The 27,302-nt window shown below is 44.5% G+C and overlaps 1 protein-coding gene across 6 annotated transcripts in view; it reads left to right on the top strand.

Moving 5' to 3' along the window:
• The window catches only part of RALGAPB (Ral GTPase activating protein non-catalytic subunit beta), a 2,501,232-nt gene that overhangs the window by 1,331,677 nt on the left and 1,142,253 nt on the right, over window positions 1-27,302 (top strand). The window lies entirely within an intron of this gene.

The following is a 27,302-nucleotide window of genomic DNA, read 5'->3' on the forward strand; positions in this document are numbered from 1 at the left end:
TCTAAACACTCCTCTTTTCTTATTCTTCTCGATCCATCTTACCATGGTTCATTCTTTGCTCTTGAAATCTCTCTCCTCTTTTTGTCTTCGGGGTTCTGTTCTTTCATTGTTTTCTTCTTATCTGTCTAACAGAACTTTTTCCGTCTCCTGGGGTGTTAAGACCTCCTCACCTTTCCCCCTCGACCACAGAGTCCCCCAAGGGTCAGTCCTGGGTCCTTTTCTATTTTAACTATATACCTCACTACTCGCTCCTATAATTTCCTCTTTTGGACTCTCGCATCACTTTTATACTGATGACACACAAGATTTTTCTGTCCTTCTCACCCTTCACTTCTGAAATACACCACACTCTTACAGCCTGCCTTTCGGCTGTTAAATCTTAGATGGCCTCTCATTTCCTCACTCTAAATGATGGGAAGACAGAGGTTTTGTTCTTCCCTGCGCCCCCACCAGAGCTTATTTCTTTTCCTCCCTCTACTCTTTCTATTTCTCATACTGCACGCAATCTTAATCTCTACTTGGACACAAATCTTTCTTTTGCTAACCACATTTTGAATGGATTGGGTCCTCCCACGTATTCCTCATCTTCTGATAATTCGTTTCGCCAGCTTCGCTGCATCGGAAAAAGAATGTCGGCAGAGGGCGCTGTGCTCGAGGTCGTGCCGTTGAATGTCCCTCGACGGGCTCAGTACTGTGTCGACGTCACCGATGGTATAAATGGCTCGAGCCGCGCCCGTTGGCTTTAGTTCCGCTTTTCCGATTGCTTCGCTCTCGTGAACGGCACGCTTCAAGATTTTCTGTCAAGAAAATGTCTTCTTCTTCGACTGCTTTGACTCCCAAGACGGGGTTTAAGAAGTGTAATGACTGTGGATCGAAGATGTCCATCACCGATCCCCACCATATCTGTGTGTGGTGTCTGGGCTCAGACCATCGGACCGGCGACTGTGGCTCCTGTCAGTCTATGACGGAGAAGGCCCTCCGTGAGAGGAAAAGTAAGTTAGCGGTGGGGCGAGAGGCGTCGAAGGGCTCATAAAACATAAAAAATCATCCGACTCTAAGGAATCGGAATGACACAAAAAGCACTCAAAGAGATCCCAATCTCATAGCAGGTCGAGACAATCTTCTTCGTCTTCCTCAAAAAAGCTCAAGAGGAGACATAGGTCTCCATCATCATCGTCCGATTCGTCATCAGAATTGGTTCGATGTCCGACTATGTTCGATTCCCCTTCAAAATGGGAGAGCTTTAGAAAAAGAATGTTGCAGGTCTTTGAGAGAGCGGCCTAGACCCCCTCGAAGAAACCTCAGAATAACCAGGCCCCGGTTGCTCCTTTGGACGACTCAGGGAAGTCGGGGAACTACAACGGTTAAACCTAGTAGTACCCATAGATCTCGAGTCGACAAGTCGTAGAGAGATCCTCGAGGATCGAGTGCCTCTCCGATCCCTCATAAGAAACAAAAATTGACGAAGTCGGGTGCAATTTCATCGAAGCCATCGGCGCCGACAGCTCCGATGCCGAAGCCTGGTTCATCCTCGACGCCTCTGTCGAAGGCTTCGTCGAGTGTGAGGAAGGTTCCTTCGACTCCTTCGAAGACTACCTCAAAGAAAACACCGATTTCTTCGACAAATTATGAGGAGGAAGAGAGAAGGTTTACACCTTTACCAAGATCGGACTTCTTTAAGTCCATGTCTTCAATTTTTGAAGAATCTGGTTCAGATGATGAGATCATCACTCCTCTTGGAGTAAAATATGGAACTAGACAAGTTCCAGAGGAACTCATAAATCCTGAAACAAAAATGATAAACCTATCTGAAACTCTGCATTCTGCTAGTGGTTTAGACACATCACCCGAATTGGAGTTTGCTGCACCTGACACTGCAGAACATGCAGACTCAGGGTATAGGAATTTGATGAGTAGAGTGATTGAGTATATGGGTTGGGGAAGAGCTTCCCCTACATTTGAACAAGATGATATGAGGGATATTATAGTCAGAGGACCCCAGAAAGATCCGGTTCTCCCCGTTCACAGGGCATTACAAAGAACAGTTGAGAAAACTGGGAAAAACCTGATAGCATTGCTGCAGTAGACCGCAGTCTCCCAAAAAAGTACAGAACTTCGATTTCTGACTCAGAATTTCTAAGTAGACACCCTACTCCAGAAAGCTTGGTTATTCAGGCAGCTACTACATCCAGGCAGGCAGCATACCCAACCATACCTCCGGACAGGGAGGATAAAAAGGTTGATGCCTGGGCTCGTAAGGTTTTTACTTCACTTAGCATGGCCTTGAAATCTACCAATGTCACCTGTACCCTGGCCAGGTTCACACATACCCTGTGGGAATGCATTTCGGCGGCGGCTGAGCATATTCCGGAAGGCGAGGAAAGGGAAGGCTTCCTGAATATAGTCAACGACGGTAAAGAGGCAATGGGGGAATGCCTCCAGTCTGGACTGGAAACTGCTGATAGTATTAGCAGATCCATGGCATCAAGCACAGTACTATGCAGATTTGCATGGTTGAGAAAGTCAGGGTTTGCACCAGATGTACAGACCAGGCTTCTTAACATGCCCTTTGATGGCTCGAGGCTGTTTGGTAGTAAAGCTGATGAGAACCCGGAAAAACTACAGACCTCGAAAGCAGCAGCAAAGTCCCTTAGTGCCTCCATGCGACAGCCTCAGAAAACCTATTCGGGCTCATCTTCCTTGAGGGGTCGTCCTTTTCGATACTACTCCTGTGTGGGTAGAGGAAGAGGATGGGCGTTTCAAAGGGGCAGAAGAAATGTCACTCGTGTTGGACGAGCAAAGACTACAAAGCCATCTTCAGGAACGGCATCTATGCCCTCAGCCGCTCCTGCAGCAACCTCCAAATCACTCTGAGGTCTTATCATACAAAACACCGGTGGGAGGCAGGATCTCTCAGCATCTGAAAGAATGGCGTGGCATTACTTTAGATGCTTGGGCACTGGAGACAGTAGCCCAAGGCTACTGCCTTCCCCTCCTAAAAAGACCTCACGATCATCCACCGGGAGCCAGCTCTACCAAGATTCCAGACCCGCTCCTGTTGCAGGAAGTTATAACCCTGCTAGAGAAAGGTGCAATAGAACATGCACCTGTAGCGGAGAGGAAAAAAGGCTGGTACTCCCCCCTATTTTCTCATCCCCAAAAAGGACGGAGGATTGAGACCCATCTTGGACTTGACAAAATTAAACCAATTCCTTAGGAAGGACAAGTTCAAGATGGTAACCCTTTCTCAGATCCTTCAGGCTCTCCAGCTTCAAGACTAGTTGGTATCATTGGACCTTCAGGATGCTTATTTTCATGTGCCGATCCATCCCAAGCACAGAAAATACCTGAGGTTCGCAGTTGGCGGTTCTCACTATCAGTTTCGAGTTCTGCCATTCGGGCTGACCTCGGCTCCGAGGGTTTTCAGCAAGCAGATGGCGGTTGTGGCAGCAAGTCTCAGGAGAAGGGGGATTCATGTATACCCTTACCTAGACGATTAGCACGCTCCCCAGGACAAGCTCAGGAACACTTGTCGATCACCTGCCACTTCCTCCACAACCTGGGCTTCTCCCTCAACTTCAAGAAGTCCCACATGGTACCATCCCAACAGCTCCAGTTTATTGGAGCAGTCTTGGACACTTCCTCAGGGAAAGCCTCGCTGCCCGAGGTGAGAGCTCTCCACATCCAGCAGATGGTAAAAAATTCCAAAAAAGCTGAGCATCTGCTGGCCTTTGATTTCCTGAGGTTGCTCGGCCTCATAGCATCCTGCATTTTTCTGGTGCCAGAGGCCAGATTGAGGATGAGATCCCTCCAATGGGCCCTCAGAGCTCAGTGGTCCCAATTCTCAGGGAATATGTCAGATCTTCTGCAAGTCCCGAGCACAGTTGCTCAGGATCTTTCATGGTGGGCTTGCAACGACAGCATCCTCAAGGGAGAATCCTTTTGGCAACCGGGGTGGGGAGCACACACCAACGATCTGACAATCAGCGGACGTTGGTCTCCATCAGATTCCAGACTACTCATCAATCTTTTGGAGCTGAGGGCAATCGGACTAGCTCTGAAGGCCTTCCTGCCCTCCGTACAGAGAAAGAATGTCCTGATAATGACGGACAACACAGTGGCCATGTACTACTTCAACAAAAGAGGAGGCGTAGGATAACTACCTCTGTGCAGAGAGGTGATGCAACTCTGGTTCTGGGCAATATGAGAGGGAATCTCTATCGGCAGTTCACCTAGCCGGAGACTAGAACACGGCGGCAGATGCTCTGAGCAGGTAGAGCATAGTCTCCCACGAGTGGGAGTTAGCTCAGGAAGTCCTTCTGGAGATCTTCACCCTTTGGGGAACCCCTCAAGTGGATCTCTTCACAACCTTGGTATACTGGAAGTGCGATCAGTATTGCTCAAGGGAATTTCCTCCGAGAGGAGCTCTAGGAGACGTGTTCGTAGTGGATTGGGATTTTCCCCTGCTGAACACGTTTCCTCCAGTCCCCGTGATTCCTCAAGTAATCAGGAGGTTGAGAAAGTTCAGGAAAACCATGATCCTAATTGCCCTGCATTGGGCCAGGAGGACGTGGTACGCAGACCTTCTGGACATGTCCATCTGCCCTCCAATATGTCTTCTGCAAAGAGAGGACCTTCTCTCGCAAGAGGAAGGTTGGGTTCTCCATCCAGAGATCAACACGATCAACCTTCGTGCATGGTTTCTGAGAGGTTGAGATACAAGGATTGGGATCTTCCGGATGACGTAATGGAGATTTTGCTTTCGGCCAGGAGGCCAGCAACAAAATCCTTGTACCGGTGTCGTTGGAATAAATTCAGTAACCAATGGTGCTCTCTTTCCTGTTACATCTAGCCAATCTAGTGCTCCAGATCGGAACAATTAAAGGATACCTTGCTGCGCTCTCCATTTTTAAGCGCTCCTTGGAAGAGGTTTCTTACTTCAAGATACCATTAATAATACAGTTCCTGAAAGGACTTACAAATGTATATCCACCAATACCATTTCATGTTCCAACTTGGGATTTGAATTTAGTTCTAAAATTCTTAACATGTAGACCATTTGAGCCTCTGCACTCATGTCCATTGAGGCTTTTAACACTAAAAACTGTCCTTCTTGTGGCATTAACATCAGCCCGCGGGGTTAGTGAACTAGAGGCTCTCTCATGTAAACCTCCATACACCACATTTTACAAGGACAAAGTAGTTCTGAAAGTTAAACCATCTTTCTTACCGAAGGTAGTGTCCAACTTCCATTTGTCGCAGAAAATTGTTTTACCAACATTTTATCCTCCTCCTCATTTGGGAAAAGAAGAGGAGAGATTACAGGGCCCTCAGCTTTTACATTGCAAGAATGGCAAAATTACGCCAAGACAACCAACGTTTTGTGGGCTACACAGGTCGTAAATTAGGATTAGCTGTGGCAAAACAAAACATATCCCGCTGGATTATTCTAGCTACATTGGAATGTTACAGATTAGCAGGAAAAGATCCACCGGATGGGCTTACGTGCTCACTCCACAAGGGGAATGGCCACTTCTGCGGCTTTGAAGAGGGGAGTCCCGGCAAAAGATATTTGCTCAGCTACAACATGGACATCAATGCATACCTTTATCAAGCATTATTGCTTAGATACCTCATCCTCAAATGAGGGACTATTTGCCAGAGCGGTACTTCACTCTGTACATGAAAACAAGAACTAGAACTCCCAACTCCAAATTAATCACTGCTATGGGAGTCTATCACAAGATGAGGAATACGTGGGAGGACACAATCCATTCGAAGAACAAGTTACTTACCAACTGTAACGTTCTTTCGACTGGATGTTCCTCCCACGTATTCCTCATCGACCCTCCCACCCTACCCCGGAGTATAGTTTATACTTTTTTACAATTTCCTCTCACGATGGGCCTATCAGTCACAGCATACGCCTAGATGTTCCACGAGTATTTCCTCGAAAAAACAGAACTGAAGCCAACGGGCGCGTCTCGAGCCATTTATACCATCAGTGACGTCGACACAGTACGGAGCCTGTCGAGGGACATTCGACGCCATGACCTCGAGCACAGCGCCCTCTGCCGAAATCTTTTTTCCGATGCGGCGAAGCTGGCGAAACGAATGATCACAAGATGAGGAATACGTGGGAGGAACATCCAGTCGAAAGAACGCTACAGTTGGTAAGTAACTTGTTCTTCTCTCACGTTGGGTTCCTGTCGCTTTCATCTCTATAATATTTATAAAATTTGTTCCTCTCTTACTTTTCACGATAAGAAACTTCTTATTACTTCTCGACTTTTTTACTGCTCTGTTACGCTTTTTGGCCTCCCATGTTCTCACCATGCCCCTCTAAAATCAATTTATGTTTGTTTACTTTGTCTACTTTCCTATCGTGATCCTATTTCCCAACCACTTGCCATCTTGGTTGGCTACCTTTTCACTCCCAAGTTAAATTTTCTTTTCTTTGCTTAGTCTTTAAATCTCTCTACGGGCTTGCTCCTGACTATCTCTCTGTACCCTTGTCTTTCTACACTCCCTCTCGTCCTCTCCGTTCTTCATCCCTCTTTAGGGTGAACGTTCCCCGTCCCCCCTGTGCCCAGTCCCATTTCCGATCCTTTCAGCTTCTTGCCCCTCTTCATTGGAACGCTCTCACCTTTCCTCTTCGATCTATCACTGTTTACTCTCTTTCGTGTCTCTCTGAAAATGCATCTCCTACATTGCTCCTGATTGCTAGCTACCAGAACTGATGTTTGACAGGTATTATTTTTAATTATTTTGTACCGTTTGTTTTTTAACTTTGTTCAGTGCTTTGAATTAAGGCGCTATATAAAGTACAATAAAAATACAAATACAAAAATACAAATTCAAAGAAATACTTACACGTAAATCTATCTTAAAATATAATTATTTCTATTTACCCAATATGCTTTTAAATACTTAGTACATTAAACCAAACACATTAGAATACTTTTCAAATACTTTTAAAGGACCACTGCTTAGTTGGTAGTTGTTTGCGGTTACAATTGTTACAGCTTTTGACATTAATGACCGTTTTACTGTACAGTAATAACGCACACCCACAAAGATATCCGGTAATTGTTTTTAGTTCGCAAAACCACATAAAATAGTCTTTTTGGAAGGAAAACAGTTGGGTAGGTAAATAGCAGAGCTTAAGGTTCTGGAGGCAGTTTCTTTGCACAGCAGGCCTTTTAAAGTCCAGAACGGAACCCTAGCTAAAAGGCAGTTCGGAGGGCTCAAAGTCGGTTTCATGTGTTAATATCCCCGCAAAGATATCGCGATACAAAAATATCGCCACATTTCTGCTGCGATATTGAGCGATGGACCCTGCGGGGAACACCCCCTCAACCCCCGCATTATTTTTAAATGTGTGGGGGACACCCGCAACTCCCGCTCTCACAAATTACCCCCCCCTCCCAAAAAATATTGCCTATAGCGAGACAACCATATGTACGGCGATATTTTTGGTGGGGATAATATGTAGGGATACCTCAAAGTCTTGTAAAGCAGCAGACCAACAAAATCTCCTGTGGATATTTTCTAGTCTTAAAGATTTAGTAAATAAGGTATTCTACTCTTCCGCGCTCTATACTCCTCTTAAGAGTTAAAGAATGGAGTAATCTTACAATTTTGTTGGTCAGAGAGCAGTGAAAATATTTATTGGCATTGCTATCAGTTACCTATCAACTGGTCCCAGATTTAGCAAATTCTGAAAATCTCAATTGATACTCTGTGGGTTCATAACACCATATAGCAAAACCACAAAAGTGACAGTTTAAATATTTGCAAGAGTGTCACGCAATTTGTCGATTCTAGAGACCGCAGTCGCAAATTGAACAGAAACTCAAAGTAACACTTTGTTCTGTGAGTTCCCTTAACCTTCTAGCCACGCTTGTCAAATGCAAAGGTACCCGAATTAATCACATGTCAGATTTAGCAGAATCTAAATATCTCAATTGATACTCTATGGGTTCATAACACCAATTAGCAAAAACACAAAATTAACAGATTCAATATTTGCAGGAGTGTCACGCAATTTGTCGATTCTAGAGAGCGGTCGCAAATTGAACGAAAACTCAAAATTGTTGAATCTGTTACTCTTCTGTTACCTTAGCGCACCGCCATTTAGGAACCCCAACACAACATTGACTCTAGTCTTAAAGATGCAAGAGGATTAAACCAATGGTGGCGACCGTGCTAAAGGACTTGCTAAAGGGTCACAAGTAGCAGCTTGTGTCGGAGGTAAGAGGGGGGGAACCCTGGACACCCCTATGTGCATTGCAATGCCGTGGAATGACTTTTTCGGATTAAGGAAAGCAATAACTTTTTCCCCACAGTACCTTAGGTTTGAAGAAATGTTGGTGGCTGGATTCTCCTCGATGTGGCAGCGCTGGACCCGACCTCTGGATTCCTTGGTCTGGCGACGAAAGGCAGGACAATGGACGGGGATCTCTCATCAGCAGTCTCGAGGGAGGATCTCTGGTACAGATTTAATCAGTTTCTCTGGTCAGTCTGTGGTTTTGGCACCTTTTCTGCAGCACCAACAAAGGACTCGATTTGCCGGGTCAATCTTCTTCGATTTTTGCAGTTCTGCACTCTGGTGATGGGACTTGGATGAGTTGGATTGTGTCTCTGGAGGGTCCACTGGAGCGCAGCAAAGACTTGGACGGATTTGGCCTTGGCAAGACGATGCACTCTGATTGGGTCGGAGGTCTCCTGGTATTTCAGTCTGCAGCTTTGGAAAGTCAGAGGACCTGGTGTGATGGCTCAGATTGTAGTTCGTCTCAGGACTGGTTGGTCCCACCAGTCAAAGGGAAGGAGTTGTCCTCTTCTGCGTTCCTCTGTCGCATAGAAAATGGGGTCAAGACTGCAGTGGTCGCTTCACAGTGTTGCAAAGGGTCTGCAGGCATCTCTGGTTGTCATCTTCTCCAGTTACTTCAGTTTCCTGTGGTCGACTTGCTTTTCACATCAGGAAATTCGCCTTTTATTCAGTTTCAGCACACACTCCTCGGCAATCTCTCTCAGTGGGTTTACTGAAAGGGCCGTATGGCTATCCAGTCAAGACAGCCAGACCCCGAATGTGAGCTGGTTCCATTCATGCACTCAGGCAGACAAAGGGCAGGGGAGTGAAAACACCTCCCCCACTTCCAGACACACTGGAACCAAGGCAGGGACACCAAGGGTTCCCGCCAAAGGATGAAAAAACAACACGCACGCTAGAAATGGCAATAAAAAGAAAGGAGCCACCAAGTTAGTACTTGCGTGCTCCTATTGTCCACAACCTGGACTGTGAATACAGTATGTGCTAAAAAAAGAGTTCAAAAATTGGTACAACATGTCCACTGCCACCAGCCATAACTAGAAGGTTGCCTATGTGACTAAAAGGTCACAGCAGCAGAGTGAAGGGGGATACAAAGTATCACCTTGGCACTCCACATAAGGTGGTGTGAGCCAATCTCTCAGAATATAAAATTTTAGGACAGATGCAAAGTATCTCTCTAGCCTTAAGATCTGTAGAAATTAATGATAAGGTTAGAAACTCAACAGAGAACCCAAAGGGTTCCCAGCAACACTGCCCATAAGGACCTGTGTACCACAAAAGTAAAATGCAGATGCCTTAAAAGAGATGTGGAGGAGAGTAGACTACATAGAAAAAGTAAAACACAGAGTTCCAAAAGGTAGAGCTCATAAGAATGAATGATTGGGAAAATGCTTGACTCAATCAGGATATAAAAAAGATTCCTGAAGTCCAACAAAAAGTGCTCACTAGGAGAGTGGATGAAGCACAAAAATGACAAATCTCGCTAACACTGGGTGTGCACTGTAAACAATCGGTCCCAATCCTCTCCCCACCCCAGTCTGGGTTTGCACACAAACCGCCTCTTTGCCACACTAGCTTTCCCCAAGAAGGGGCATTAGATTAATGGCTTTTCCTGACCTGAGAGGCAAAGAAAAAAGAAAAATATGGCCAAAGGACAAGCAAAAACCTAATGGCAAACCATCTTGGGGTCCTAGCCACCTTTTGTAGCGCTTTGCCGCTAATGCAAAAGTGCTCAAGTAAACTGTATGAAAAACTCTGAGAGAATATCATTGGTTGTCAGCTCATCCTAGGTATATTGTAAAAGTTAAAAAAAAAAAAACTTTATAGAAAGTGCTACAAGAAAGGTTTGATAGGCAAATGAGCATCTGTGAAAGGAGAAGGTGCGTTCTCTGAAACTGACCTTTTTTCTACAGTGATTCCTTCATTTTGTGTGGAAAGCAGCATTGCGAGCAGGAGCTCTTGCTGCCCCCTGCTTCCTGGAGGAGGCGGGGCCTATCTCGCACACGTGACAGATCACGTGTCTACAGACGATCATTAATTGCCGGCACAACCACCCTCGCGGCATAAGCCCTGGTGGCAGAAGGGCTGGTGCTGTTAGGCTGTTTGGCGGCTTTGGTGCTAGAGCTAGTAACAGAAAGTTATTTCTGAGTACATACACAAATAAGTGAAAGAACTTACACTGATCGCCAGAAAGTGGAGACTGTGGGCCACTGGCCTTTGATCCACTTAGTACCGCTCCTACTGAATATAATCTTTCCGCTCCAATTCGCGTAAGCCTGATGATTTTAGCAATCAGCAGTTGAGGAGAGCGGAGTATTCCAGGTCCTACATTGCCTTGAAACCGGTCACGCCAATGGATTCACGTGACTATATTGTGGCAATACCGACAGGAAGAATTCCTGATAATCATCAAAGTGCGACCCTTGCGGCGTAAAAGTCGCTGCTATTTGTGCGAGAGGTGCAGTTGTGGCCGGCAATAGTCGTGGTAAGTGCACAAGTTTATAGGAAATTTATTACTTATTTAAGATCGACAAACTTAAATGGAAATCACTAAACCACGCACTAGATTGCAGGGTAAACTAGAGGAATCCTTAATGCCTATAAATAAAATGACAAACCACCAAGTACCCCATGGTAATTTATCGAATAGCTTGAAAACAACAAATTCCCATAATATGATCAATGGGAAACCGATGGATCAGGCGCACATGGACAATCTAAAGCATGGATCGCAATATATTGGTCGCGATAAAGTAGACATAAAGACCATACGATTGGACGCTGTTCCGAGGACTGTCACTGATCACGATTTTCCAGCAGGTGACGATACTAATTCACTTACTCATCAAAATATGTTGGGTCCCATCCAGAGAAACGATGATAGCCACCTAACGCCCCTTCAAGATCGTGCGAGAGCAGCCAAACAGCAATGGCAAGCAACATACTTGCCTATTGGCACAAAAAGTGATGAGCCCAAAAAACCACTCCAAGTCCGAATTGCACGTCTTTCACTTGACATCACCGAAATTGATGCAATTATGGACTCACAAGAAAAAAGAAATTAAGTATTTGGGGGAATATACACGCCAAAGCAAATCGGACAAATTAATACCTCGACCCCGATTAGCCCAACAGGATTCGTTGCTCCTATCAAAGAACCTTTGACTTCTGCAGCAAAAGAATTGCCTAAGTATAAAGCGGATGAAATGACTTCCTCTTCTACAAATATGAAAACTGGAAATATAAGTTATTCTCCGGAATACCAACATAGATTGCCAACGACGATGCTAGATTTACAGAATACATTGGTAGCAGTTCTATCTACAGCTATGATCCCGTTTCTAAAGATCGAAGAAGCTATGGTGGATTCAATCAAAGATCAAGCAACACTGTTGGCAATGATATTGACCAAGCAAACCCAGTTTGAATCCCTCATAAGTACTATTCAAGAACGATTAAAATATGAAGCAGAATCATCAAGAACATGGCAAAATAGATTAGCGGAAGTGGCAAGGGCTGATAGAGTTGACAAACTGACTTTAATGGACACAGTTTCAACAATCACTAAAAAAATGGTTGATGACAAAGTAAAAAAACATGCCCAAGTGATGAAGCACCTTATCTGTGCATCTACACAAACTCAGACAGAGAAACTACCAAATGTGGAGATGAGGAAAACGGATCAAACGACACAATACGAAAATCAATTACGTTCAGTTGCATCACAGAACTCTCAGGTATTTGCAATACAAGACAAAAATGAGCCACCCCCTTGTAACCCATTCGATATCTTTGATCTCTCGAAACGGGGACTAATAGGTCAAGATGTATCGATCAAATCGAAGAGCAAAAAGACTACTAAAAATCCACAAAATGGGTCACGTGCCTTTCTGAGAAAATTACAAACTACCCTGAAAACGAATAATGAAAGGACAAAGAAAAATACAAAACTGGTGGCTACTAATCAAACCACTATCCAACAACCTATCCCGAAAACAGGAAAAATGAACAAAATACAAAAGGCTCGGCCACAAGGCAATCAAACGGTGCCTGAACCGTTAGATGCATTCATAGATGTAGTTAATCAAGAAACATGCATCAATTCTACAAACTCAACCAAACCGATAGACATATCGACGGAAGATGAGGTAAACGACTGCAACTCTATTTCTATAAACTCACAAGACGAGTCCCTCATTGTAATAGATGAATGTCAAGATTCCTTAACAGATTGCTCAAATAGCGAAAGCACCGAAGACGAACAGCAAACTAATATCTCCCTGGCATACTCAATAGTTTCTAATGAAGAAATATGGCCATCAGAGGAATCAGAAAGCCCAACTGAAACCAGTAGAAACGTGGCGGCTCAATTAAGTCCTAAACTGGTCAGACCAATCTTCAAAAACCCGTCAAATGCCTCCTGTGCATACAGAATAGCTATATACCCGATGAGTTCAAGTACAGAAGAACCGGTTATATTAAACAGATATAACATTCTGCGATTATTTAAAGCCATTCCACAATTGACTAAAATTGAAACTGGACATATTGAGTTAGTTCTATTTCCAAACAAGCAATACCTGGAAGAAGCCCACATTGATTTTTACACTCACAACATCATGCAACGTGTCCTTGACACTAAACACCAATTGGCTATTTTGGGATTTCAAATAGAAGAAATCATGGTCTCACGATCGAGGGTGGAAAAAAAATCAAGAACGCTAGAGCTATTCAGCAAAAATATATTTAAAAAATCGAAGCACACAGAACAAAACTCAAGAATCCCCAAATTATTTGATTGACTCAAATCCTAGGTCCCATAACCAAGATAAATTACAACGGGTGGTGTGTAAGCAATCTGAAACAACTAGAAACATCTCCAATTTTAATGTGAACCAGAGTGCAAAGACAACATACTTATAACAATGAAAAGATGTACCTGAAACCACCACAACCTTATGTTCTTGGAATACGAGAGGTCATAGACATCTGTTTGATAATGAGTCGTCTTTACTTGAACAGTCCGACATCATTTGTTTACAAGAAACCTGGCTGAAAGAGGAAGTACTATGTGATGGCTATAGAACGTTGATGAACCCAGCTATATCCTCATAACAGGGAAGACCGGCGTCAGGAATGTTGTTATTAACAAAAATCAACCCTTTGTGGCGAATAATAGAAAGTAAAAATATTCACCCTTCCATCAAGATGCCATCAATCCATAACACCATTGTACCTAACACTGTAGAATATACTTGCCTATCGATTTTCAATATATATTGGAACCCTACTGCTATGGCTGATAATAAATTCATCGATTCCATATGTGAAGAAATTGATCATTTGAACAGCAGTAACAGCGGGAATGAAATCATCATAGCAGGAGACTTCAATTTTCATCTCTTTGACAAAGAAGGAAACCAATTAGTTACCAACGAAATGACATTGAGAGCTAGAAAATGGATTAAGGAAACAAGGCTGCGTAACATTTTTTTGAGTGCTCAACCAATGAATGATAAAGGTATCCCGTTGTCGACTTGGTCACGGGAGAACTCAAATTCAATAATTGATTACATCTTTATAACAGAAGGAATTCGGAAAATTACAAACTCGACTATGAATTCTCCACACCCAGACAGCGATCATCATCAAATTTTTATTTCCTGTTTATCAGAAGTATCAAGTGATCAATGTTTGATTCTACCTGAACTTGAAATAAATAATAGGTTGAATCGACTGCGAATTAAAGAACAACAAACTCAAGAAATAGCAGTCTGATTTGAAGAGGCCCCGCTTAAGGACCATGTGAAACTAAATTACGGATGGTTCCTAGAGAAATACCAACAAACAACATCAAGAAATCAAAAAAGATGCAAGCAATCGCATACTCATTATTTTAATTTAGAAATCCATCTAGAAAAAAAGAAACACTATAAACGTCTGCGACAAATAAAGAAAAACAGAAGAGACTATGAAGCCGAAATAAAAAAGGAAAAACAACAATACTCCAACTTAATGAAATCTTATAAAATGGCAATAAAGCAACACGATGCAGAAGAACTTTTGAAAGCGTTAAATCAGAAAAACACACGGCACCTGTGGTCTTTGATGAATGATTCATCGAAAAAACAATCCATGATTCAAGAAGTTGAACCTCATACATGGGTTAAGCACTTAATCTATACAAAAAACCTAAACACCATCGAACAACAGACCCACAAGATGATACTGACGACTGGAGCTTGAAATGGGACTTAGAGGACATTACCAACACTATCGGGTGCCTGAATTAATCTAGAGCACCTGGACCTTATGGGCTAGCAAACAGCAACCTTAAAGCAGATCCAGAACACTGGGCCAAATTCTTTTTCCATCTTTTACATCTGATAGAAAAATCTAAAGAGATTCCACGCACATGGTCTGTAGCTGTTTTAATACCAATCTGCAAAGCAGGTGATCGGAAAAATCCGGCCAACTACAGACCAATTGCCCTGCTGGATCCGTTAGGAAAATTATTTGCCGGATATCTACAAAATAAATTGAACTTTTGGGCCATACAGCACGGAAGACAAGCAAAAAGGAAAACTGGCTTTGTCACAAAAGTAAGTACCAACGTCAATCTGTTGCTATTAAATATGCTAAAATACGAAGGGTTGACGAAAGCACATCAGGTCTATGCAATCTTCATAGATCTAAAAATGGCCTTTGATTCAGTCAATAGACAGCTTCTATGGTCCAAATTGGCTGCGTGGGGCTGTCCATCTACTATTCTGAACCCAATACAACAGCTGTATTGAAATACGTCTATCCGAGTTCGACTTACAAACAACGGAAAGGCAACAGAATCAATTCTGACTTGGAATGGGCTCAAACAGGGATGCCCCTTGCCCTTTGAAGAAAAAATTCACCATCCGATGGCGAATCCTCCTAAGATCAACAGTGAAAATGTTCAAACCCTAATCTATGCTGATGACATGATCATCTTGGACAAAAGTGTGAAAGGTCTGCAGATAACATTGAACAAAACTCAAAATTTCATGAAGGAAAATGATTTACAAATCAACATCAACAAAACCAAGATAATGAAACTTATAACTGAAAAATCCAAGAAGCAATGGACTCCAAAATTCTATCTTGAAGACAAAGAGATTAAGCTAACCAAAACAATAAAATACTTAGGTGCAATAATCAATCCATCGGCAAAAGAAAAGGAATGACAAGAAAACATTGAAGAAAAAGCAGCATCTTTAGCAAGGCAAGGCCGGTTTTTTCATCGCAAATATGGCACTTACTCTGCAAAAGCTACAACTCTACTATATAAACAAAAGGTCATACCAATCTTGACTTATGCGAGTGAATCCCTGATAAACCAACATCTATTGAAATGGTCCAAATATGAAGCTATTTTCTGGAGAAAAACCCTTGCCTTGCCAAAGCCATTTCCGATTGCCAGAATCAGATATGAACTTGCCTTGCAATCTATTCAGTCCATAGTGCTATGGAAACAAATGGACCTCCACAGAAAAATCATTTCAGAGGAAAATATACCATCGTTGGAAATTCTTAAAGAAAAAAAAACAAGCATCCCAAGTTGCAGCTTTAATAAAGTGGACAAGTGAAATTAAGCAAAAAATGCAAGAAGAAGAAATCACAGAAGAAATGTTAAGAAATAGACCTTAATATGCAAAACAAAAAATTCAGAAGAATGATTGGATAAGAACGATCCAAGAACAAACAACTTATAAACGCCAATTAACCAGCTACATGTAAGCAAGAGCACTCAACCAGTTGCCTTCTTATCTCGTCCAATTCCCAAGTGTGAAAATTCGTGATTTATTCTTGCGCTTTCGGCTGAACATCTTACCCACACGCGAATACTTGGCTTTAACAGACCGAGCCAAAAATATTTCTCCTGTCTGTCAATACTGTAAAGATCCAATGGGGAAAGAAACTTTATTCCATCTAATCATGGTGTGCCCAGAACTAAAAAATAAACAAGATCTATTTAGAGATTTTTTTAAAATCTCAGAGCAACAAATGACAGCAGAGGAGAGATGGGCAACACTGCTCCAAGGAAACCATCAGTGGCTGATCACCACAGTGATCAACTTCTGGATTGAGATCGATAAAGAATTATAAAAGAAAAGCCGAATTGAATCACAGTTTTAAAAACTTTTTTGTTATGAAGACTCAAAAAAATGGAAAAATGAAAAGTTTGACAAATCAAACAAAACATTAAAAAAAAATAAAAAAGATAGGCAAATGTCATGTGGCGTGGCGACAAATTATTTTCCCACTTTTCTAATTGTGAACCGTCGCTGATGTCTATACCCAGTTATTGTGCCTATCCAATAACAGCTACAAAACTTGAAGATAATGGGCCTCATTCCGAGGACGGCGCTAACCAATGGCGCTATTAACGCCTTGGTTGACGCCGTACCCGGACCGGCAGCGCCTTGGTGGATGGCGGAATTACCGCCCCATTCCAAGGTTGGCGGGGCGGTAATTCCCCAATCCCCATTTACCCTTCCCCATTCCCATTCTTGCCCCATAGGGCATAATGGGAGTGGGGAAGGCGTTAATTACGCCACCGTAAATTACGGTGGCGTAATTAACATCAAGGTCCCTTAGCGCCATGGTTTTTAACACCTGCTAAAAGCAGGTGTTAAAACCTCCATGGCGCAAAGGGAACTCGGAGTATGGCGGTAAGGGATTACCGCCACCGCTCTCGTTAGCGGTGGCCGCTATCCCTTACCGCCATACTCGGAATGAGGCCCAATGTGGGGTAAAGTTGCTGCGCCAGTTCTGATTGTTATATGACGGGTGTACATTCAGGAGAATGCTCAACACTTGATCAATATCATTATTGTTTATTATTCATCACCTGTGCAAAAAATGTTCCTCTGGGACTAAAGCAATATGTGGAGTAACCTATGAAGTATATAGAACCTGGAACCAACAAGTGATAAATAAACAATGATATCAGTTGAGCAATTCTTTTGAATATACTCTCATATAACATAATCGGAATTGGCGGAGCAACTAGACCCCACATTATCTTCAAATTATAGAAAAAGTCCAATTGAGACAATACAGGAAATTCGTAAAGAGAGACATAGTCTCTCAGTACTGCTAGTCCTATGGACTAATCGATTTCCTCATAAGAATGAGCAAAAATACAAGTGACGTAAAGCCGAAGGCTTTTCAGACCTCCAGACAATCGGAACAGGAGCTAAACAAAGCAAAAAGAAAGGGTGTCCTGTAGAAGTCTATGGTACGAAAGCAGCAAAAATAAAATCTTTCCTACCAATGGACGCCAATTATGCCATCTGGAGCCACAGTGACCCACCCCCCCTCCCCGCCCCTTGTGGCTGGAAATGGTTTCTAAAGACACACCAGGATTGCCCTTGGTCCTCCATACTTCCAAAGGGCTTATGTATTTGACATAGGTTGTCTGGGCTTCCAGAGGCTCTTGTATGTCAGAGTTCTCTATGCTTACCTTCACCATAGGGTCTTCAAGTCTGTCAGGACTCCCCCTACCCCTTCTCTCTTCTTCTTCTCCAGTGCTGTATGTTTGATCGTATGATGTTTGTGAATGAGGGGAGGGGGGCAGTTGACAGTTGACTGATTTGTAACCAGGTACACAAAAGGGGTCTGCTCTGACGTCTGGAAGTTCTGGGGACTACTTATTGACTGCAGTAGGCCTAGATTTATTCTGTCATGTCGTATACATGCAAAAACACTTCAAATGTGGTAGTGCTTATGAAGTTAAGAAATACAGACAAAAATAGATGTCAGTATTGCAGCTTTTGTTTTATTTTGCTGTTAAATGCATTTCATAGTCATGCATTTGTAGTTTTTGTGAGATTTCTTTGAGAAATAGAAAATACATAGGTGCAGTGTACTAAGGGTGGTTAATTTATAGTCTTAACCAATCCTTAATATAGCTGGTTTAGCAACTGAATTGCAAATAACCAAAGATACAACAAAGTAGTGCTTTGGTAACAATGTGTAACCACCACCTATAGTGACAAGTGATAGTGTAGATATTCAATACAAAACAACCAAACTGAAAACAATAAATGATATAACAATAGGTTGTATGTAGCCAGGCTAAAGGGTGACCTAACACGTGGTCGAGGTCTAGATCTGAATCAAGAGGTTGGAGGGACCAGGTGGAGTATGGACTGCTGGTCCTTTAGATGTTTCGACAAGGTGCCTTCATCTTGGGCCTGGAATAGGTCTCCCTAGGAGAGAGAGAGGGGGACTCTATTAGTGCCTGAAGTGGGAATTTAAAACTTTAAAAACATGACATAATACGATCCAAAATTGTGGTACACCACTGGTAAGGAAGGGATAAAAACAAGGGAGGCACAGGACTGACCTGGGCGCGGCAATGCTGGATAGATCTTGGAATGGCTGTTACACCAGTGTAGAGCAAGGTGTAAATTGGTCTTTGCTTCTGGGGTGTATCAGCAGGCTGTGGTCAGCTACAAAGTTAAAGGTACACAGAATGCTAGTTATATCTGATGCATCCGATGTTACCAGTATGGAGCAAAAGACAACTGAATGATAAGGAAGTAGGGGGGAAAAGGGTGGCTGGTGCTCACCTTGCTCAGTGTCCTCATGGTGGGGAGTCACTGGAACTGGATGCAGGCTGTGTGTCATCTGTTTGGAGTCGGGGGGCCAAGGAAGTGGTTTGGACTTGGTGCCCCAAAACTTGTTCCCAAAATGGTAGCTATCCTATGGAGTGGAGAAGGGCACACACGAAATTAGTAATGCGGTGTGTGGGGGCTCTGTGGTGAAATGGAAAGGGTGCGGGATTACCTGGAATTGAATTCCGGAGTTGGTATTTGGAACTCCTGTGGAGCCGCGTTTGCAAGGTCTGGCTGAAGTGCCGCGTTTAAAAAGGGACGAAAGAGAGCCGAGCTGTATGCGGCAGGAAGTGCCGCGCATGCGCACGGGGAGTAGTGTTCCCATGAACTAAACGGCTGCGCATGTGCGGACTGGTGAAGCGGTGATGCTTCTGGGTGTGCATGGGGAGGAATGTGGGAGATGCTATACTCCTGCGCATGCGCGGTAAGTCGGAACGTCTCCAATGGGACTGTGGAGGCAGCAGTGTGGCAATGGGGCCAAAAGCTTGGGTGCGTGTTGGCCAGGGCTAAGCTGTGGGTGACATGTCTACATGAAGAAAGTAAGACTATGTAGTAATTATATGTGTGATGGCTGGGAGCCAAGAGAATGTCAGAGAACTACAGGAGGCGAGATTATCTGCGGTACCCTGTGGGTTCTGTCTCATTAAGTTCATTGGTAGTGCTTTTCAATTTGAAGATCCACCAGGCCTCTTTATTTATGATTGAGTGAATTGATAGCATTGCTGGTGTTGGGTACTGAGTCTACTATCCACCACAAGATGTCATCAGGTCCATGATGGTCTTTAGTATAGTGTTGGACCATGGGGGCTCTTAGAGATTTACATTGAATCCGAGATCTATGTTCTCCTATTCTTTTGTTGATTTGGCAGGTGGTCTGCCCTACATAACGGAGGCCACATGGGCATTCAATAATGTATATCACGTTCGCTGTTTTGCAGTTTGTGAACTGTCGAGTTGCCAGTCTTTTTCTCCGATCCTAAATGAATTGATTTTCTTGGTGAATCGGCATGCTGTACATGTGCCACATGGGTGGTGACCCTTTATTTCGAGCATGTTCCATATCGTTGGCCTTTGTGTCGTCTTCTCTATTCTGGCATGTGATAGCATGTCCTTGAGATTTTTTGATCTTTTGAGCGCCATTCTGGGTACTTTTTCATCCGACAGGCTCAGTTGCACCAAGGGCCAGAATTTTTTAATATCCCTTTCAGTTTGGTTGCATCAGGTCCGAAGGTCGAGACGAATGTGAGAGTGTCATCTTGGTCAGAGCTCTTCGTATTTAGCATAAGCAGGCTTTCTCTGGGCGTGTATTTAGCTCTTTTTGTAGTTTTCCTGGTGAGTTTTCTGGGGTACCCTCTTTCTTGCAATTTGCTTTGTAGAACTTTAGCATGTTTGGTAAATTGGTCCATTTCTGTGCAGTTACGTCTCAACCTCAAAAATTGGCCATATGGAAGGTTGTCTCGTAAATTCCTCGGGTGGTGGCTGTTGTAGTGAAGTAGGGTATTTCTGTCTGTCTCTTTGGTGAAGAGGTTACACATCAGGGTCCCGTTCTTGGCTGAGATGGTAAGGTCCAAGAAATTGATGGAAGTACTGCTGTTTTGCATGGTAAATTTTATTTCTTGTGCCTGGGTGTTCAGCCAGTTAATGAAAGCGGCTAGACTATTTCTGTCCCCTTTCCATATTAGAATGACATCATCGATATATCTATACCATGAGGAGATTTTATCTTGAAAGGGGTTGGAGGTGTCGAGGACATGCAGACGTTCAAATTCAGCCATGAATATTATTGCCAAACTGGGAGCAAATGCTCCTCCCATAGCGGTTCCACTTATTTGAAGATAGAAGTAGTCATCAAATGTGAAGAAGTTATTGGTCAGAGCAAGTTCTAGGAGTTCCACTATAAAGTTGGTGGGGACTCTTTTCTGGATCATACGGTGGGTTAGATGATGTCTTATGCATTCGACCTCTGCTTCTTGTGGAATGCTGGTATATAAACTTACTTTGTCTATGGTGACTAGGAGTTCTTCATCATTATTGAATGGGAGTCCTTCAAACTTGGTGATGGTAGACATGGTATCTCTTAGGTAGATGGGTGTTTGCTGGCTTAGTGGCTTCAGGAAGTGGTCTATGAACTTGCAGATGGGTTCAAGAATTGATCCGCAGCCTGACACAATGGGTCTTCCTGGGGGGTTTTGTCTGTTTTTATGAAGCTTTGGAAGAGCATAGAATGCAGGTGTCCTGTTTTCTGAGGTATTGAGGAAAGTCTCTTCACGATCTGTAATCCAGCCCCTCCCACTATGTTGCCTCTTGGCATTAGCTACCTATCTAGGGTGTCCTCCACTGCTGCCTTACCAAGAAAATGGGGAAATACATACAAATGTCTTATTGGCAGATACACCTTTCATCAGGCAACAAATATAGTTTGGCTAGTTTCCCAAATGACACAATCAGGGCCATATCTTTATATGCTTCAAAAGGTAAGCCCCAGCTTACTCGGAGGTAACTAGAGTGATATATTTCAACACTGATTTATCTCTACACTGAAGAAATACCAACGTGTGTTATTATGGAGCACTTATGTCTTCAACCAATAAATGTGAGCTTGAATGTAGGATCCGGAGGCCTGGGGATCATTGGTGCTGAAGCATGAAACTAATAACTGTTTGTTGAAATGGGTCAACTGTGTTCAGAATAATGAGCTCCCAATATTTGAACCACTGTAATTCTCAGTAGATGAAGTGCACAAGGCTATTATGGCACAACATTCTGATTAATCCCATGATCCCAATAAGATCGCTATGGATCTATTTCAATTTGAGCCCAGAGTATGTGCGCCTTATTTGACAAAGCTGTTCAATCTGATAACATTAACAAACACAATCCCCAAATCATGGATTAGTGAAGAAATTGTCCTCATATATAAAGAGGGAGACGTGACGTTCTCTCAAATCTCCATCAAATTTCTCTGGTGGACTCGGGGGGGGGGGGGGGGGAGGGGGCGAGATATCTTTTACAAAGGTAGTAGTCAATTGGAATCCTGCATCACGGAGAAGGAAATTATCAACCACCTGCACACAGGCTTCCTAAGTGGAGTTAGCACAATTGACTAATACTTGAGACCTGATGTCATAAGTATTTTATTTCAGCTAAGAAGCCATAAAATCAACAAAAAAAGAACATTAAGTAAATATATTTCAAATGGATTGTGTCCTCCAACATATTCTTCAGCTTGGACATGTAATGTCCAGCTTCGGCTGCTTCTGAAAAGAAAATTCGGCAGAGGGTGCCCTGCGTCGATGGCATCGAGTCGATGTCCCTCGAAGGCCTCCGTCGAGGCTGACATCATCTGATGTTATAAGTAGTACGCACGGCACCCGGTGGCCTCAGTTCCGTTTTTCTGCAAACAAGTTTTCTTCGTGAAGCAAGGCGTGCCTCGTACTTCTGAAGTACTGCTATTTGCTTAATCTTCGATGATGTCTTCGTCTTGCACCCTGACGACTCCTCGTTTAAAAAGTGTAAGGTGTGCGGCTCCAAGATGTCGATGATGGACCCGCATTAAGTCTCCCTGTGGTGCCTGGGCGAGGGCCACGAGACGGATACTTGTTCCAGATGTCAGGCCATGACAGGGAAGGCCTTGCAAGAACAAAAGGGGAAATTACAGGTAGGCTAGGTGTTCAATACCTGTAAATCCCTGACTGGCTGGGGCTTCGACCAACGAATCGAGGGGCGACGCTCCTCCTCGGAAGAAGTCCAATCGCTCACGGTCTCGTAGTGGTTCCCGCCACTCTTCGTCCTCGTCGAAGCAAAGGCACAACCGGTCGCCTTCCTCGTCATCTTTGTCTGGTGGTGCCCCCGAGAGGGAGGTATGCCCCTCCAAAACATCGGCTTAAGATTTTTGTGAAACAGGGCAAGGCTCCATCCGCATCTTTTGTAGAAGCCTGCAAGGAGCGGTCTCGACCGATTACGCGCGCCCTTGTGCCTGGGTACTCAGCGTGATTCCCATCGAGAGGCCTTGAGATAAGGGGTCAAAGGAACACTAAGCAGACAGAGAGAGGTCACGGTCTCTGACTTAGTTGAAGCCATTGACTGCGCCGCTTGCGTCTTTGACGCCTGTCAGGCCTTCGACATCGGTGGTGCCTAGTTTACCGGCTCAGCCTCTTGACCCTCCTAGAAATGCTTTGGCTAAGTCTCAGTTGACGCCTTCAATGCATTCCAAGCCTTTGGCCTCCATACCAGAGAGAAAAGCTTTGTCCCTCTTCTGAAAAATGACCAAATTTTTTTTATTTTTTTTTAGAAACGTCACTTCTATTTTTGAGGCTGAGAAACGTTCGGAGGAGGATGGTGGAGGTCCCCTTTGAGCTCCAGTATGGCACGTCTGATGTGCCGGAGTGCCTCTTCTCAGAGGAGAGCAGGATGCAGGACTTGTGTGACACTTTACATAATGCAAGTAGGATTGATACCTCTCCTGAGCTGGAGTTCAGCAAGCCAGACCCTTGGGAGCATGCCGACTCATATAGGCACCTTACGTCTAAGGTGGTGGAGTACATGGGCTGGTCCAGACTCCAAACGCCTTATGATCAGGATGATCTTACGGATATTTTGGACACCGTTACCATGTGGCTCTGCAGAAAATGGTGGCCAGGAATTGGGAGACCCCGGAAACTAATCCGGCGGTGCACAAGTCTCTAACAAGAAAATACTGCCCTTCCAGTAGCAACACCGGCTATCTGTCAACACCCCACTCCTGTGAGTCTGGTGGTCCAGGCAGCTACGGCTACCTCGAAGCAGGCCGCGTACCCTACCATTCCTCCTGATACCGACGATAAGCATGTAGATGGATGGGCGCGGAAGGTATTTTCTGCGGGGAGTATGGTATTGAAATCAGCCAACTCCACCTGTGTGCTTTCAAAATGTTTGTACACTCTATGGCAATACATCTCCATGGTGGGTGGCGGAGCACATTCCAGAAGGGGATGAGAGGGATGGCTTCCTGGCTATTGTTAAGGACGGCAAGGAGGCCATGTGTGAGTCTCTCCAGTCTGGATTGGATTCTGCGGTTAGTGTCAGCAGATCCATGGCCACGTGCAGCGTGATATGCAAGTTTGCCTGGTTGCAGAAGTCTGATTTTGCACCTGATGTGCAGGCTCGTCTTCTCAACATGCCATTTGATGGGTCTCATCTTTTTGAGAACAAGGCTGACGAGAGCCTTGCGAAGTTGCAGCCCTCATAGGCAGCTGCCAAGTCTTTAGGTGCTGCTGTTAGGCAACCTCAGCCTTTTCGTGCTAGTGGACAACCATGGAGGGGTAGATCCTTTCGTTATTACTCCTCATTTGGAAAGGGGAGAGGAATGGCCAGTCAAAGGGGCCAACTTAAGTTCCCTCATGGTGGACGAGGTAGAGGTGCCAAGCAGAGGCGTTGCTAGGGGGTGGTTTAGGGGGCTATAGCCCCGGGTCTTTTGGTTGTAGCCCCGGATAGAATCTCAGGGACTACAACCAAAAGGCTACCTAGCCCCCAGTTCTGACAGTCCTGACATTTGCATAGCCCCGGATCTTTTGCAGACCTAGCAACACCCCTGGTCATCTCCAGCAGCAGCCTATGTGCCATCAGCCTCTGCAACAGCGACTTTAAAACTGCTCTGAAGGCTTCAGTCACAATTCACCAGTGGAGGGCAGGCTGTCTCAGCATCTCGAATAATGGCGGGTCATTACTTCCGATGCGTGGGCTCTGGAAACAATAGCCCACGGCTACTGCCTTCCCTTTATCAAGAAGCCTCAGACCAATCCACTGGGGAAACACTCTGAGGATTTCGGATCCGCTCCTTGTGCAGGAAATGTTAACCCTGCTAGAGAAAGGCGCTGTAGAACCTGTGCCTGTAGCGGAGAGGAAGAAGGGTTGGTATTCCCCATTTTTTTTATTCCCAAAAAGGACAGGGGGGACTGAGACCCATCTTGGACTTCAGCTACTTATTTAGGTTATTTATAATGCGCTTAATACCCAGAGGTTTCTAAGCGTGGACCCGGGGATTGAACCTGTGTGGCTCTGTGTCGTCTTGCTTCCAAGATGGGCTCCGAGGATGGGATCCGAGATGGGATCCGAGGATGAGATCTGTTCAATGGGCTCTCCGAACGCAATCGTCCCAATTCTCAGGACAGATGTCGGACCACCTCCAGATTCTGACCAGAGTCTCATGGGATCTGCTGTGGTGGGCCTGCAAGGAACATTTTCTGAAAGGTTAACACTTTTGGCAACCTTGGCCAGAGATCACTGTAGTGACGGACGTCTCGCACACAGGGTGGGGAGCTCCATCGGAGTCAGAACTGCACATCAATCTTTTGGAGTTGAGAGCAATCAGACTTGCTCTGAAGGCTTTTCTGCCGTCTGTACGGGGAAAGAATGTCCTGATAATGACGGACAATACAGTAGACATGCACTACCTCAACAAAAGGGGAGGCGTAGGGTCACTACTACTGTGCATAGAGGCATTGCTGCTCTAGTATTGGGCTATTCAAGAAGGAATCTCCCGATCATCGGTTCATCTAGCTATGGAGGAGTACACAGCGGTGGACGCTCTGAGCAGGCAGAGCACAGTCTCCCACGAGTGGGAACTAGCTCAGGAAGTCCTTCAAGAGATCTTTGCCCTTTGGGGAACACCTCAGGTGGATCTGTTTGCGATCGGCGTCAACCAGAAGTGTGAGCTGTACTGCTCAAGGGAATTTCCTCGGAGAGGAGCTCTAGGAGATACGTTCGTGGTGGACTGGGAATTCCCACTGCTGTACTCGTTTCATCCAGTCCCCGTCATTCCTCAAGTAATCAGGAGGTTGACGAGGTTCGGAAACCGCATGATCCTCATTGCCCCAGATTGGGCCAGGAGAATGTGGTACCCGGACCTACTGGATATGTCCATCTGTCCTCCGATACGTCTTCCGCTAAGGGAGTATCTTCTCTCGCAAGTGGAGGGTCGAGTTCTCCATCCAGAGGTCAATACTCTCAACCTTCACGCTTGGTTTCTGAAAGGTTGAGGTATAAGGATTGGGACCTTCAGGATGACGTGATGGAGGTTTTGCTTTCGTCTAGGAGACCAGCAACAAAGTCTCTGTACAGTTGCCATTGGAATACGTTTTGTGACTGGTGCAGAGACCGGAATGTTGATCCTTTTCAATGTACAACATCGGATGTTCTATCCTTTCTGCTTTCCTTGGCATATAAAAGTTTGCAGGTTGGTAACATTAAGGGTACCTGGCAGCGCAGTTTCTGAAGGGTCTCACAAATGTGTTCCCACCTTCTGCATTCCAGGTTCCGGTATTAGGACCTCAACTTGGTTTTACAATTCCTGATGGGTGCTTCTTTTAAACATTTGCACTCATGAACTTTAAGGTTGTTGACCTTTAAGACCATCCTGTTGGTTGCTCTTACATCTGCAAGAAGAGTGAACGAGTTGCAAGCGCTTTCTTCCAAGCCACCCTTCCCTATATTCCACAAGAACAGGGTTTTATTGAGGGTGAAGCTCTCCTTTTTGCCTAAGATTGTTTCGGGGTTTCACCTACGGCAGGAAATTGTGCTACCAGCATTCTATCCTCTACATCCTAGTAAGGAAGAGGAAAGGCTTCATCAGTTGCACCCTAGGAGGGCGTTAAGCTTTTATGGGTACAGGTTGTCCAAATTGAGAGTGGATGACCAACTCTTTGTAGGCTATACAGGACACAGGCTAGGCCAGGCTGTTTCCAAACAGATCTTGTCTAGGTAGATCATCCTAGCAATTTCTGACTGCTACAGGCTGGCATGCAAGTACCCTCCTGAGGGTTTACGTGCTAGTTCCACCAGAGGCATGGCCACTTCGTCTGCCCTGCAGAGAGATGCCCCTATTAAGAACATCTATGATGCTGCAACATGGTCATCCATGCACACGTTTACCAAGCATTACTCTTTGGATACTTCCCACGCTCAGGATGTCGCTTTTGGCAAGGCAATCCTTTATTCTGCTCTTTAAACTTTCTGCATGTCTAAATTCTCACCCTCCTATCATGGATACTGCTTTGGGAGTCTGTCAAAGATGAGGAATACGTTGGAGGACAGAATCCATTTGAAGAACAAGTTACTTACCCCTGGTAACCTTCTTTCGACTGGATGTTCCTCCAACGTATTCCTCATCGCCCTCCTGTCCTACCCCTCTTTTGAATTTCCCATGCTATTACAGCTTTCGTTCCCACAAGACTGCGTACTGTCCTACCCGTGCTTCTGGGCAATTCTGACACACGAAGAGGCGGAAAAACAGAACTGAGGCCAACTGGCGCCATGCATACTACTTATAACATCTGATG

Source organism: Ambystoma mexicanum, chromosome 3p (assembly GCF_040938575.1).
Source record: "Ambystoma mexicanum isolate Mex_15411 chromosome 3p, UKY_AmexF1_1, whole genome shotgun sequence".
Lineage (NCBI taxonomy): Eukaryota > Metazoa > Chordata > Amphibia > Caudata > Ambystomatidae > Ambystoma > Ambystoma mexicanum.